Genomic DNA, 13260 nt, shown 5'->3' with positions numbered 1-13260 from the left:
ACTGACTAGTTGACTGTAAGTTACTTGAGCATGGAAACCAGGCTCTGTATCCCAGTTTCTAGTATGCATTAGACATTCAATATTTTTGGAAGAAAAACTTGTATGAAAAAGCAATAGTCAATGAAGGTTAGGTGTCAAGAATGAAAACCTAAAATACCTGATTCGTGCTCTGTCCTAAGGCTTTCATTCAAACATTTTTCTTCATCAAACCAGTCTTTCTCTATTATCCTCTCTTGCTCTCCCACCTAATACCGTGTCCAATTAAGTGGTTTTGCTTTATAACCTTGCACCAGGAAATGACATGAAACATAGACCTCCCAAATGAACACTCACTCCCTATATTTTTGGGGTGAAAGGACTGACAGGTTCTGGGGAGAGGCTGAGAATACTTAACAATTGATTAGTGACGAGAATACCGATTTTCATATATTTTCTTCCTTACCACTGAGAGGTGAACAAATAAAAGTAAAAAGGCTATGAAGCTTGTGCATGCTTTTATCACTGGGCCCCTTTGCTCGGGTCTGAGGGCCTCCAGTGCAGTTGTGCAGCATTTGGATCAGATTTAATTTGGTGACTCTTCACGTGCCACTTGCATTCTAGGCAATCTATTGGTTTTTCCTGGAACCACCTGGCTCACCAGGTGATGTGGCTTTTGTTATAGACTTTGGTTTATGGAGGTTTGGGGCGTTGCAGATTGTGAGGTAGACCAGAAGTCCTAGAAGGTGGTTGATTTGTCACACAAAATATCAAAAATTGGGAAATAAGAGGTCTACTTTTAAAAATTTAACTACTTCACTGAATTTCCAACTTTTTTTTCTTTGAAAATTGGAATGCCTGGCAATACTGAGTTCAGTGTCTCATGTTCTAACACCTGGCTGGTATTGAGTCATAGCTGCGCTGTTACTGGTGCCTACAGTTACCCTCTGCCTGCTATGTTTAAAATTCTTCAGGCTTCATATTACTTTCAGGTTAGAGACCAACATTCGTTCTATGGCCCACAAGGCCTGCATAGACTGACTCCTGCCTGCCTCCCTGTCCTCATCTTATGCCAGAAATAATAAAAGCAGTCTTACATATAGGGCTAAATATGTTCTGGACTCTGGACAGTCTCAAGAAAATCCTGGGAAGGAGATATATTGTCTCCATATTATGGGCAAGGAGTGAGGCACAGAGAAGTCAAGTAACTTATCCAAAAGCACACAGCTAGGAAGAATCATAGTTGGGAAGTAAACCAGCCAGCCAGTCCCTTGGAGACTCCACTCCTAACCACTCCATTACGTCTCTTGGCATTCCAGTCACATAGGTCCCTCCCATCACAGGCTTTTTCCATGGGTGTTGTTACCCTGCCTACCATGCTTTCCTGTCCTTCCCCAGCTTTCCTCACCTCTGGATTTTTCCTCATCCTTCAGCTTCAGTTCAAATGCTTCTTCCTATGGGAAGCCACTTGGTGTCTGAACCTCCAGAACTCATAGTTTTGGTTCCTTTCCTCATGAGCAATGCTTTCCAGTAGAAGCTTCTATGATGAAGGACATGCTCTGTATTTGTGCTGAGCAGTAGCGTAGACACTAATCCCATTTTTTTGTTGGGCACTTGGCTGGTGTGACTGAAGAACTGAATTATTGACTACGTTTAATTTTAATTGAAAGTTGAATAAAAGTCACCACTTGGGGCAAGTGGCTACCATCTTGGATGGCACAGCTTTGGAGTTTTTGCCTCATGTAGGAATTATACTCTCTTACCCCTGCTGGTCTGATCTGTGCCTGTCAGCCACAGACTGTAAGCTTGATGAGGGTGGACGTGACTTCTTTTGCTTCCCGTTGTATTGCTGACCCTGTAGTCAGTGCCTGGCACATTCCAGATAATGCCTGAATGACACATTTGATAGCTTTTGTCTCTGCTAGAGAAAAATGTGCTAGAGAGGGGCAGTCTGAACCCCACCCCAGGCAGAAGGTGGCTTTGCATCAGTGTGGGCACTGGAAGCAAAGCTGTATATGAACCAAGGCTCCAAATACAAGCTCTGTGAAAATGGAAAATTTCCTTTCTCCATTAGGAAAATGGAGATGGTAATAATTGCTGTCTCGGAGGACTGTGAGGCATAAATGAATAACTGCTGATAATAATAGTTAAGATTTCTTATGAGTTTATTTCAGGTCTTCTAAGAGTTTTCTATGTATCATTTCACTCGGTCCTTTCAGGGAGCTGGGGCATGGAAGAGCTGGGTGACATGGGGGCATGTGGGTGGTACAGTGGTGCAGCCTTGTTTGAGCTCACCTGTTCCCTCCCCAGCACCACCTCCTAATCATCATGTAAAAAGTGCCAGCTCTTGTTGAAAATCCTAGCATGTTTAACTGTTGTTCATTTCCACACCCCCATCTTTGTCCCCTCCTCCCCTCCCCCAGACCCCACCAGCTTCTCCCTGGTCCAGCTGCAACAGTGAAACCCCCCTGCTGGTTTCTGGGGCCAGCTCTGGGTAGCCACTGCCTTTGTGGGGTCCAGGTGGCTGAGCCCACCTCACAATAGCCGCAGAGGCCCTGGAGCTTGGGGACAGGCTGGGTGCCAGGTGTTAGTGAATGGGCTGGCAGCCCAGCCAGTCTCTCTGCTGACCCTGCTGCTGCCCCTGACCTTGTGCGGCTCCATTGGCCACTGTGAGCATTGTCCAGCTGTGAGAGGTCAGCCTCTCTATCCTCAGGCGGGGTGCTTTCCATTTAGCCTTGTTGGAGACTCTTTGAAGGATTCAGACTAGGAGGCTGCGAACGGGGTGGAAGGCAGAGTTGGAGGGAGAGGGGAGGAAGGAGGAGAGAAGGGGAGAAGGGAATGAGCTTTGTGGGTAAGAGGTCAGCTTGGTCCTGAAACCAGGGCATTTTGGACTTTGAAGAGACCCTGATGCTGGGAAAGTTTGAAGACTAAAGGAGAAGAGGGTGGCAGAAGATGAGATGGTTGGATAGCATCACCGAGTCAGTGGTCATGAATTTGAGCAAACTCTAGGAAATAATGAAGGACAGGGAAGCTGGCATGCTGCAGTCCATGGGATCTCAAAGAGTCAGACATGACTTGGTAACTGAACAATGACAACCTCTTAGGCAATGCTTTGCAACAAGGCTAATGCAAATGAAACTAACACTTCTCAAGAACTTGCAATGGGCTGGGCATTGTTCTGATCACCCTTCAAAGCCTCTGTTCTCTGATTTAATCCCATTTGACAGAGAACAGAACTGAGGAACTTAAGTAACTTGCTCAAGGTCATACAGTAAGTGATTGAGCCAGGATTCCAACACAAGCAACTGGACTGCAGAACCTAAGTCTTTATGAAATCATAAACCTAGATTATCTCATGTGCATGTTAGGAGACCCAAAGATTAGTCACTGGGTACACTCTATTCCTTGTACACCTGGGACTTCAGAAATCTAGAGAGGAGGCATCTTGAGGATTTGATCAAGGTCATACCTGTGACTGGAGATGGAGCTGGGTAAGAACTCAGTCCCTGACTCTACTTTAGACACATATTAGAAAAGATCAGGATTTAACTATACTAAAACAGTCAGAATTCCACCTCCTTGGTGAATTCAAATAGAAATTTCAATGACATATTTCTGGAAGCAGGTATAATGAGATGCTCTGTGAAAGATGGGACTGGAGGGGGGTGAAGTCTGGGTGGTGTTTGTGAAGAGTCACTGTGCATACTTGCTTACCAAAGGCAAATTCTCTCCATCACTTGGTTGTGGAGTTTTGTCTGATTCACTGGACCCTTGGACCTTATACAGAAGGACTAGCTGCAGCTCAGGTTGGGAAGAAAGGGGTAGAAATCAGATAGAATTGGGAGGGTGTATGGTACAGGGGGAAAGCCACGGACTTCAGAGGTGGGCAGACTTGGGTACAGATGCTTCCTACATGGTAGCCTGTGTAATGTCGGGATTATCCTTAGAAACTGTTGCTCGCAATGGACAACAATAGCTCTCAGGTCTGTGTGAGCCCAGACGGAGTCACTGAAATGCTTAACACGTAACAGTCACCTTGACCAGGTATAGCTATCAATACTCTTAAGATAGTTAACCAACAGTTCCTAAAGTGTACTGTTCCTAACAGTTCCTAAAGTACAGGGTTGTTTTTTTTTTTTTTTTTTTTGCGAATTAAGAGGTATTACTTGACAAAAGTTTCTATAGCCAAATAAGTTAGACAGTACAAGATATGCAGATTTCTCTCTATAGAACTTCTCAATGCCTTTAGTTGAATTCTTCTCCAACTCTGTCTCTAGTCTTACTTCTTAGGATTCTCAGTTCTGATTTTTGAAAAAAGAGACATGGCTTTCCTATTCATTTACTTTTTAATCACTTTTAGGAAGAATTTATTTTTGTTCACCTTTGTGGAATATTTTTCTTGAGTTTTAATTGGAGGATAATTGCCTTACACATTGTTTTGGCTTCTGCCATACATCATTGTGAGTTAGCCATAAGTACCCATATGTCCCCTTCCACCTGAACCCCTTCCAACCCCCACCCCATCCCACCCCTCCAGGTTATCACAGAGCTCCAGGTACCCATACAGCAGCTATCTATTTTACACAAGGTAGTGTATATATAGGAGGAGGCAATGGCACCCCACTCCAGTACTCTTGCCTGGAAAATCCCATGGATGGAGGAGCCTGGTAGGCTGCAGTCCATGGTGTTGCGAAGAGTCAGACACGACTGAGCGACTTCACTTTCACTTTCATGCATTAGAGAAGGAAATGGCAACCCACTCCAGTGTTCTTGCCTGGAGAATCCCAGGGACGGGGGAGCCTGGTGGGTTGCCGTCTATGGGGTCGCACAGAGTCGGACACGACTGAAGCGACTTAGCAGCAGCAGTGTATATATATCAATGCTACGCTCTCAGTTCGTCCCACTCTCTCCTTCCCCTGTTGTGTCCAAAGTCTGTTCTCTATGCCTGCATCTCTATTCCTGCCCTGCAAATAGGTTCTTCAGTATCATTTTTCTAAATTCCATATATATGTGTTAATACATGAAATTTCTATTTCTCCTTCTGACATTCTTCACTCTGTGTAACAGGTTCTGTGTTCATCCACCTCATAGAACTGAGTCAAATGCATTCCATCTGTTTATTTTTGATGACTATTTCCCCTTTGGGCCCTCTACATCTTAAAGTACCTTAAATGTTTTGTGATACTCTGAGTGTTAATTAGTAAGGTCTACTGATATATGTGTCATGCCAGGTGTCTTGGGGCACAAAACCAGCCTTTATGAGTGAGGGCTTACTATGTGTTAGTTACTTGATATACATAATCTTATGTATGTTTCACAAAAGGCCTGTGTCATTTTATTATCCCCATTTTATAGACTGGGAAACAGACTCAGAGAGCTCCAATATTCAAGGAAATCTGTATAGTTTATACAGCTATACTTCAGGCTGATTCCAGAGTCTGCATGCCTGGAGTGGTGGTAGAAGCGCAAACTTTAGGGATGTCAGGAAATTAAAAGTAACCAAACAGAGAAATGAGAAGCTTCTTGGTCAAGGAAGGGTAGAGAAGCCCCAGAGCGGGAGTGAGTTCGCAGGGTCGCACGATTTTCTCTGCTGAATGCTGGGGCTGGGGAGATAATTGAGTAAATAAACAGCGGGGTCAAGTTTCCTGAAGGTTGACAAGCCAATAAGATGACAGTCCTCATCTAGTTTAGGGGATGGAAAATGGGGGTAATTGAAAGAAATTGGCTGTTTTTGTCACCTTAGGCTGAGCCTTGGACCTTTCATGTGTTCAGTTTGGATTGATGGTGATTTTCCTGCCCTATTCTAGACTCTTTTTTTCCCTCTAATTTCTGAAAGATGGTCTTGGAGCCAGTTTCTGAGAGACGATGTTTTCATTTTACATGAGGTTGCTTCAATAACTTAATATTACTTATTGTCACTTGCAATAATCACTTGAATATTGGAAATAAGATCTTTAGGGGGGCAGAAAAGCTTGCCTTCTTTCCCATTTGGGACTAATGATTCTTCTTCTTAGAAGAATGAAATGGGACTTGGGAGAATTAAGCCTAGAGAGGAAAAATGGAAAGTGGGCTAGAAGCCACAGCATTTGGGGTACCGTTCTAGCAGAAATGGGCTTCCCTGTGGCTCAGATGGTGAAGAATCTGCCTGCAGTGCAGGAGACCTGGGTTCAGTCCCTGGGTTGGGAAGATCCCCTGGAGGAGGGCATGACAACCCACTCCAGTATTCTTGCCTGGAGAATCGCCATGGACAGAGAAGCCTGGTGGGCTACAGTCCATGAAGTAAGTCAGAGTGAGGACTAGAGGCACCACTTAGCTGTGTGACCCTAAGAAAGTCCTTTTACTTCTCTGGGTGTCCATTTTCTCATTTGTCAAAGAGAGGGTTGAACCAGGTCATCTACTCTAATATTTCAAAACTTACTGTGTGGGCATGGGATGGATAAATACACAGTACAAGCTCAGGACTGCTGGTAAGATCAGGCTTGGGGTGCTGGGTCTGGTGAGGTGGGGTGCTGGGGGTTTGGGTCTTTGGGGAGGCAAGGTTTCCTTCATGACATCAACCTTAGAGGATTAGAGGTGCTCCCTCAACTCTGGATGATATGCCACACCTTGCAAAGACCATGTGGCATAGTGGTTACAAGGTTTGAATTTCAGCCTGGCCACTTTATTAGCTGAGTGATCTGGCCAAATCCAAATGACATCACCACAATTTTTAAAAATATCCCAGAGTTTGGGATACACAGATCAGCCTGGAAATACCTGGTGCCAATCAACTCTTGTAGTGTTTTTCACCTGTAAAATGGTTTCCAATCAGTTATTTTCTGAACACATGAAACTGAAATAATACAACTTACAGACTCATAGGGGCTTCCCTGGTGGCTCGTTGTAAAGAATCTGCCTGCAACGCATGAGACGTGGGTTCGATCCATGGGTTGGGAAAATCCCCTGGTGAAGGGCATGGCAACCCACTCCAGTATTCTTGCCTGGAGTATCCCACAGACAGAGGAACCTGCTGGGCTACAGTCCATAGATTGCAAAGAGTCAGACATGACTGAACGACTTAGCACATAGGCTTTTTGTTGATAGGAGGTCAATGCAGCCTTTGCCTCCTCGTCCCAGCTCTCATCTCTTTCCAGTTACCTCTGGGCCTGGGGTCATCTCAGCTAGTCTCTTGTCTCTCTTCCTTTACCTAGGGACACCTCCCTGTGAGCCCACAGGGAAGGAAGTGGGCCTTGGGGTGTAATCTACGGAGAACTGAATTCTCCACGCCCCCTACACCAAATCCTCGCCTGGCCTCCCTTGGTGCCCAACCCCTTCATCACGATGGGGACTTCTCTGGCCGCCCAGAAGCAAGAGATCCAGACCTACTACTAGCAGGTGCAGCGCGTCTCCACCCTGGGAGATTCCAGAAGGGAACCTCTCTGAATCCAGGCTCCTCTGCCTGTGGGAGCCAGTGTGTCCTTCCTCCCCGCCCCCCACAAAGTTGAGAGAAACCCAAGGGGGTGTGCAAAGCACTCTACTCCACCGGCCCGTATGGGGTTAGTTGAACGTGATGGGATTTGGCTGTGGAATCCCTTCACCTGCTCAGGCACTCGCCCCCTACTCAGGTCCAGTGGACTCTCACCCTGTCGAACTCTTCCCCAGCATGGTCAGATCTCCTGTTTGTTTGTTTGTTTTAAAGATAAGCTCAAACATCTGGATTTAAAAGCACAAAATAATCTCCCAAGTTTAAATGTTAGCAACCTCTTATTTTTCCTTCAAGACCCATTCCAGGGATCACTTCTGGGTAGTCGTTCATTCCCCCTGTCTCCTCTGAGCGCCCCCCATGCCCTCTGCTTCTCTCCATCATCATCTGGTCTTATCACTTTGTTTAATCTCTCGTGGGATGCATACTTGTCCAGATTTGACCCTGAGTTATTTAAGGGTGACCACCTGGCTTGACTCACTTTCCTCAGGCCCCGCACAGAGAGACACTCGACAGACTTTTAGAATGAATCGATGACTCAACGATCGATGAAGAGCTAAAGCAGGCAGGTGTTATGGTATGATTCAGAGCTTGCCAACTCAAGGACCAGGCAAGGAAAAAAAAAAATCCTTGAAGCTGGCTGTGCTTAAGACCACAGGCGCCTGGCTGTTTGTAACATGAACCATCTACTTTCTGTCCTATTACATGGGTTAAGCAAGTGTTAATTGCTCAGTCATGCCTGGCTCTTTGTGACCCCATGGGCTGTAGCCCACCAGGCTCCTCTGTCCATGGGATTCTCCAGGTAAGAATACTGGAGTGGGTAGTTGTTCCCTTCTCCAGGGGATCTTCCCAACTCAGGGATAGAACCTGTGTCTCTTGCATTGTAGGCAGATTCTTTATTGTCTGAGCCACTAGGGAAGCCCTGGGCAAACTGCCCCACAAAACACCTGGGCCCACTACTCTTATATCCTGGCACATCCCTATGTGCCGAGAGATTATATATCATGCTCTGTATAAAACAGCTACACTCAGGTGCAAAGAGAAAAAGAAACAGGATACAAATGATATCAATTGTTAGGGTAGCCAGGATAGTAGTGAAGTTCTTGCCATTAAAAAATGTATTATGGTTTCAACGAGAAATTTGTTTAGTTGGAAATAATTTTGATAGTGAAACATGAAGAAAGGTACAAAGAATATAATTACTAGATATCTATGTAGCTGCCACCTTGAATTTTTGTTGATATTTTATCTTCTTTCCCTCAAATATTTTTATATGAATGAAATTTTAAAATTAAAGTGGAAATTCTCTTTCCCCTTCTTTCTTGGTCCACTTCCTCAGCCTCCTTCCTCTCCTTCTCACACCCCACAGGCATTGACATCTCTCGTTTGGTGGGTCTTTTTGTACTTAGCAATGTTGTTTAGAATAATAAACACAAGTAAGAGAACAATATCATTTTCCCTTTCTTTGTGTGCATGTGCGCTAAGTTGCTTCATTGTGTCTGGTTCTTTGTGGCCATATGGGTTGTAGACTGCCAGGCTTTTCTGTCCACGGGATTCTCCAGGCAAGAACAGCGGAGTGGGATGCCACGCCCTGTTCCACTTTCCCTTTCTTCACCCAGCCCCTGTTCTTTCGGGTACCAGGATGAGAGGCGTGGGCTTCCCGGGTGGCGCTGGTGGTGAAGAACCAATGCCAATGTGGAAGAAGTGAGAGATGCGGATTCCGTCCACTTCGGGGTCGAGAAGAGGCTGGAGGAGTGCGTGGCAACCCACTCCAGCGGATTCTTGCCTGAGAGTCCCATGGGCAGGTCCACAGGGTCGCAAAGAGTCAGGCACGGCTGAAGTGACTTAGCACGCATGCCCGCATGAGAGGCTAACTTCAGTTTTAGAAACTAGAATATTTTAGTAGGCATCACTAGGAAGAGTGTGGTCCTAGGAGATGCTGTGTGGGGCAGTGTGATATGTTCAATGGGATTAAATGTGCCCAGTGCAGCCAGAGAAAGGACATGATGTTCAGTTTAACACATCGTGGGTACTTTAAATATGTAACCACATTCAACCTTTCCAGAAGCCTATGAGGAGAGGAGGAAACTGAGGCTTATGGAAGTGACAAGATAGCCCAGGCCACCCCACTAACAATCACAGCTGGATTTGAACCTAGTTCTGTCTGACGTCAGCATGCCTGCCTGTAGATGCCAACTGAGTGAAATGGGCTGTGAACAGATTCAGGTTTAATGGCTAAGGTTCTTGTTCTCATTAAATAGAACTTCCACTGGGTGCTCTGTTTTCTTTCACTCACTCAGAATTTTTCTGAAACTTTCTCTCTTTAGGGCAACATTTTCCATCACAAAAAGGTGATTTGTTTTGGAAAAACGGGTAAAAACAGCTCTATATTTCTTGCTTTCCAGAGAATGGAAAAACACATGCTATTTGGTTGTGTTGTTAATAGCTACTTCGAGAAACAACATGCAGACATTCACATAAATTATTTCTTCTTTGTTAATCACTCCAAATGCCATCCACAGCATTTCCAAAGAACAGCTGGGAACGCGAGTTAAGAAATTGAGTAATTTCTCAACATATTTACTTTCCTTATGAAATCTATATCCTCTACTTTAGGAAGACAAATGTGTTTGGGATTTCTCAACCTGGAGTTATTTCACATTTTCCGAGGACCAACAGACTTCCAGGTGCTCTTGGGGGACGTTCAAGTCTATGTGGCATCTTCAATTTAACAATCTCATAAAATAGGGAACGATATAGAAAAACAGATGAATGAACAAATGGCTAGTATTTTGCAATTAGAAAAGCATGTCACATATATTATTTCATCCTGGAGGGTAGGGGAGGAGATATTATTCCCATTTTACAGAAGGGTCAGATGGGATGCTCAGAGGTTAAGTGGCTAGATTAGGTCATGTGGTTGGTGAGGGACAGGACTACTCCTTCACCCAAGGCCTCCGGACTCCCGGAACTATGCTCATTCCACAGAGAGACAGAGCAATGGGGTTTGAATCTTGACTCTGATGCTTATCAGATGTGTGCTCTAAACTTCATGTCTTCAACTGTAGAAGGAAGAACGAAGATGCCCATAACCAGAAGCATGGGAGAACAATCAGTGAGCTAAGGAAAGACTTGAAAAAAGATGCCTTAGATCAGGCTCACCAAGTAGTCTAAGCAAAAGGTGGGGTCAATGGGATAATCCTAACCTAACTTTATTTGTAGTCTCATTGTTGTTGTTGGTTAGTTGCTCAGACTCTTTTGTGGCCCCGGGGACTCAGCCCGACAGGCTCCTCTGTCCATGGGGTTGCCATTTCCTCCTCCAGGGAATCTTCCTGACCCAAGGACTGAACCCACATCTCTGCATCCCTTGCACTGCAGGCAGATTCTTTACCACTGAACCCCTGCGGAGGACTAGTCTCACTGTTTATAATTGATTTTTACCTGGGCACATGGCTGCCCAGAATAAAGCTTCATTGCCCAGCATTCCTTGCAACAGATATGACCACGTGATCAGGTTATGACCAATGGGATATGACAGGAAGTGAGAAAGGAGGTCTCCTTGCCTTCTGTTTTTATCCTTTCTACTGGCTGGAAGGCAGACATGGTGGTAAACCATTTTGGACCATGTAGATAAAGGCAACATCTCCATATTAGTTTTCTGGAGCTGCTGTAACAAAGTATGACAAACTAAGCAGCTTAAAAAACAGAAATTTATTGTTTTCTGGCCTTGTTCTGGAGGCTAGAAGTACAAAGTCAAGGTGAGAGAGGGTTGGTTTTGTGCTTGTGGCCCAGCTTCTGATGGTTTGCTGGCAATGTTTGAATTTCTCTTGGCTTGGAGACGCATCACCCCAGTCTTTGCCTTTGTGGCATTTTCCCTGTGTGCATCTATGTGTCAAAATCTTTCCTTTTTATAAGGACACCAGTCATATTGGATTAGGGGCCACCCTACTCTGGGATGAGCTCATCCAAGCTTAATGAACTACATTTGCAATGACCCTAGTTTTCCAAATAAAGTCGTATTCTGAGGCACTGAGGGGTGATGACTTCCATGTATAAATCTTAGAGGGGACACAATTCAACCCATAATCACTTCATAGCGGATGCTGTTCTGTGATTACCTTTTGGGACTGAAGGGTTTATACCGACAGCTGCCAGACCCCAGCTCTCAACCCTTGCTGAGAGGTGCCCTCAGCTGAACCCTGTTTTCTGCTCCAAGGTCACATGTCTTTCCTAGGGGCAGACAGGATCCAGTGACCAGTCTTTGTGTGTGGTATAAAGTCCTGGTCTCAGGACCTCAAGTTGGACAACCCTGAAAAGGCATTGCAGTCGCAGGGCACCCCAAGGGGCTGGCTAAGGCTGTGACTGTATCAGAGCCCACGCTTCCCTCTGCTCAATCCAGTCTGTATACTTCTCCATAGATGTCCACCCTGTATGCTGGTCTCCAATCCCGAGTCTGTTTCCTGGGGAGCTCAAACAGCAACAAACCCTAAAGGGTCCAAAGCAGAGAAGATCCTGTGTCTGACCCTCAGGGAGTTGCCCTAATCAGCCTCTACTGTTTACTGTGATATAAATATAAAACTATAGAATGAAAGAATATATATAGAAAAATAAAATATAGAAAAAGAGAAACTACCTCTACATTTAAGCCTGTACTTTTTGCTGCATGTTACACTGCAGTGAATAGCTAACTCATTGGAAAAGACCCTGATGCTGGGAAAGACTGAAGGCAGAAGGAGAAGAGGGTGACAGAGGTTGAGAAGGGTGGATGGCATCACCGATTCAATGGAAATGAACTTGGGCAAACTCCAGGAGATGGTGAGGGACGGGGAAGCCTGGTGTGCTGCAGTTCTTGGGGTCGTGAAGAGCTGGACATGACTTAGTGACTGAACAACAGCAACAACCCTGCACTGGGGGCTTCCCAGGCAGCGCAGTGGTAAAGAACCCAACTGCCCATGCAAGAGACGCAGGAGACGTGGGTTCACTCCCTGGGTCGGGAAGGTGCCCTGGAGAAGGGAAAGGCTGCCCGCTCCAGTATTCTGGCCTGGAGAATCCCATAAACAGAGGAACCTCATGGGCTATAGTCCATGGGGTCACAAAGAGTAGGACACAACCGAGTGACTGAGCATGCGCGCATGATCTAGAGCAGAACCTGTGTCCAGCACTTGTTGAGGCGTAGGGGGTGGTTTGCGCAGAGCAGGTGATCGTATTTAATGAGGTCTGATGATCTCTGTAGCCTAGAATTTCTAGGAGCCCCAGATTCTGTGAACACAGCATAGTGGACATTGGCCTTCAGATTTGTGCATCATGCTGGAAACTAAAAAAGCTGCTTGCTTGGAGGTGACATCGAAGACTTCTAATGTCTGTGGTGGGGTCTGGATGGCTGTGATACTGAAGATGGCATTTGGGCTGCACTGGTGTGGGGGAACTCACTGAGCTTTACTTAGGGGATTTGGTTCAAACTCTGAGTATCTCTCTTTCCAGCTCTGTTATTTTTCCGGGCTTCAGTTTCTCCGTCTCTGACACAGGACTGAGTTATTTGCAAGTCCTTTGCTCTGCCTACTTTAGAAAGTTGCACAAGGCCAAATTAAGCCCAGATGAAGGGCTTTGAAAGGTCAGTAGCGCTGTCTAAGTACACAAGGTGCAATGATTGTGATTGGTATTGACATTAAAAGGCTGCTTTTGGTCACAGGTTGTACAAACCCAGTGCTTGACAGATGCTGTTCCCCTAGTGCTCCCAGGAGTCTTGTTACTGGAAGATTTTCCACGGAATGCAGTTCTCCTTCAAAAGTTTTGTTCTGAAACCAGAGAGCCAGTGAGGAGCC

The sequence above is a fragment of the Budorcas taxicolor genome, chromosome 5 (genome assembly GCF_023091745.1).
Source record: "Budorcas taxicolor isolate Tak-1 chromosome 5, Takin1.1, whole genome shotgun sequence".
NCBI classification, from domain to species: Eukaryota; Metazoa; Chordata; class Mammalia; order Artiodactyla; family Bovidae; genus Budorcas; species Budorcas taxicolor.
The sequence above is the reverse complement of the archived record's forward strand: the minus strand, read 5'-3'. Positions refer to the sequence as shown.